We start from the raw sequence: 235 nt of genomic DNA, 5'->3' as shown, positions 1-235 counted from the left end.
TGACACACGGGGAAGCGTGTACTCACACACAGACACACGGGGAAGTGTGTACTCACACACATAGGGAAGCGTGTATGCACACACACAGGGACATGGGGAAGCATGTACTCACACACACAGGCACACGGGGAAGCATGTACTCACACACAGGGATGCGTGTACTCACACACACAGACACACAGGGAAGCGTGTACTCACACACACACGGGGAAGCGTGTAGTCACACACACGGACA

At 54.5% G+C, this 235-nt stretch overlaps 1 protein-coding gene across 1 annotated transcript in view; it reads right to left on the bottom strand.

Annotated features, from left to right (window-relative positions):
- Positions 1-235, bottom strand: part of LOC109937127 (tensin-1-like) — a 112,114-nt gene that overhangs the window by 2,400 nt on the left and 109,479 nt on the right. The gene's annotated exons all lie outside the window — the stretch shown is intronic.

The sequence above is a fragment of the Rhincodon typus genome, chromosome 7, assembly GCF_021869965.1.
Source record: "Rhincodon typus isolate 14 chromosome 7, sRhiTyp1.1, whole genome shotgun sequence".
Lineage (NCBI taxonomy): Eukaryota > Metazoa > Chordata > Chondrichthyes > Orectolobiformes > Rhincodontidae > Rhincodon > Rhincodon typus.
The sequence above is the reverse complement of the archived record's forward strand: the minus strand, read 5'-3'. Positions and strand labels throughout refer to the sequence as shown.